Genomic DNA, 2546 nt, shown 5'->3' with positions numbered 1-2546 from the left:
CAGAACTTTGTTCAGAAGTTGAGCTTGCAAATCCTCCTTTTCAATCAAGCGGTGAAACCCAAAACAATATGGAAAAAAAGGGAAGACAGTTACTAACCAGTCTATATTTTGTATAAAGCCTTTGGGAAGAATTACACTAACTTTGTATGTGACTTCCAACAAGAGTCAACTGCATTTCAATAAAGTATTTTAGCAGCAATAGTTTTCCATTGTCTCACCAAAGCAGTATTAATTCTTAATAAAGCCCTCCATTACCTCAGGTTTATTAACATATGAATGCATTAGACTAGACATTTGGGGGGTTGAAGAAAGAATATGTCCATCAAAACAGCCAGTTATTGGAAATGAAAATAAAATTCTCCACACTGTAGGAAAGAGAAAAAAAAAACATCTATATTACACATTGTCTATCTCTTGAAACAATGCTGTCTTAAGTACTGCATGAGAAAGAAACTCAGATACAGTAAACATGAGCAATGGGCATTAAAATTATGTAACCGACTCAGGATAAGTACAGGCAAAGTTTTAGGATCACTGAAAGTATGAAATTATTTCCATGTTAAATCTTCCTGCCTTGCACAAAATCTGTAAAGAAAATGTGAGTAATACGGAACATGAATGTTTTCATTTTGAATTTACAAGATTATCAAAAAAAGTTGTGTTTTCATTGTTTGTTTGGCTTCGAGTACCGGTTCTTAGTGTCCGTATTACTACTGAACATTTTATCTTGAGTCTTTCTTTCTATACCCAACTAAAGCATTACCTCAAGCGCAGAGCTTACAGATCTTATTCATGAAGGTTTCAAACGACAGGTTATCCTGGAACATCCAATACATTTCTGGTAAGGATCTGGAATTAGAATTGGAGGGATGATTAAAGACATGTCCAAACAGTTAAGTTTTGTATCATGCTTTCCATCCTGAAGTATTCCAAAGCGCTCTCTCTCGCTTATTTCTGCAAGTGCTTTGGGATACTTCAGGCTGGAAAGCACCATATAAATATAAATTCTAATTTGAGCTATATCTATACTACCGTCCACTGGTGGCAGTATGTAGTGTAGCTACCTGCCACAGTGAACAGAGTGTACATAACCGCATCCTTCACACATGTCTTTGCTTTACTCGCCTTAGTCATGCCTCACATCTATTATGCTATTTACACCTATTATGGGGTCGATGCATATATGTTCATTACATGCCACCAAAAGAAGCATGCAGTGTGGATGTACCCTTTTTCGTATATATACATTAAGGTTGCACTCAATTTCTGAATGCTTGACTTTGCAACCTTAATGTTCTTTTAATGTAGCATTCTGGATGTTCATATCTATCTATCAAATTCTACATTAAGGGAACACATACATACACACATATGTAGATAACATTAAAAACTCTACATTAAAAGAACATTAAGGTTGAAAAGTCAAGCACTCAAAAGTTGAGTACAACTGTAATCTGTCTTCCTTATGCATTTACATCATGACAAAGTCTTTAATTACACGATCACATAGTATTATTTCCACAGTACCCTTACCTCATTAAGTTCACAGTGAACTGGAATAAAGCCAAATAAATATATCCTGGAACATCTCCACAAATACAGGTAGCTGTGGACCTAAAATAATTTGACAATAATTTAGGGATATAAATCCTCAGAATTAGAAAAGTTACCTTAATTCACAATCCTATTATTCAAAAATAATTAACCACCTCACAACCTGGGCTGCAGACACATTTTCATTAGTAGAACTGGTTAACATTTTTACAAAGGTCAATTTAGGGAATATGTCCAATCTTTTTTAAAATAGCCCTTTATTTACTTTCCATGGAGGTCTTTAAGAAGATGGTATTCACATAATTTAGAGGGACCAAGAAAATTAAATTAATACTGTTTGTTTTCCTTTACCTAGATGAGGCTTAGTACTCCCTAATCTATATTGCTACTTTCTTTTTTTAATAAAACAGGCATCTCAATGAAAAAAAGCATACAAGCAAGAAACAATTGCAACTTCATTTCACCTGCTGAATTGGTTTCCACAAACAAAAGAAATGGGTGTGGGGGGAACATTATGAGAACCTGGACTGATTTCATCGCCCAGGGTCTAGAGAAATGACAGGAATAAGAGTCACTGTAACAGATCACGGACTCACCAGTGCCGCGCCACCTGCTGGTTGTCTCGGGAATTAGCTCTTTCCAGTCTTAGATCATCTCCTTGTGGCCGGTGTTTTGTCTGCTGTAGGCCCCGCTCCCTCCTATATCCTGGTGCCCTTTATTTTGAGGTTCTCCTCACAGCAGTATCCTCACAATCTGGGGCTCCCCTCCCAGTTGAATCCCCTGCCCCTATGCCCAACTCGCCTCAGTGGCTACTGCTAGTAGTCATCTAACCCTGTTTCTCTGGGGCAAACTGCAGTCTGTCTAGGCCACTCATCATTCCCAGGCTGCACCTCTGCAGCCCCAGTACCTCCTTCGGCCTTTATCAAGGCCTCAGCCTGGGGAGTTGCCAGGCTGGAGCTCCACAACTCCTCTTGCCCTTCCCCAGCACTGCT

Source organism: Chelonoidis abingdonii, chromosome 1, assembly GCF_003597395.2.
Source record: "Chelonoidis abingdonii isolate Lonesome George chromosome 1, CheloAbing_2.0, whole genome shotgun sequence".
Classification (NCBI taxonomy): domain Eukaryota; kingdom Metazoa; phylum Chordata; order Testudines; family Testudinidae; genus Chelonoidis; species Chelonoidis abingdonii.
Note: the sequence above shows the minus strand (reverse complement) of the source record.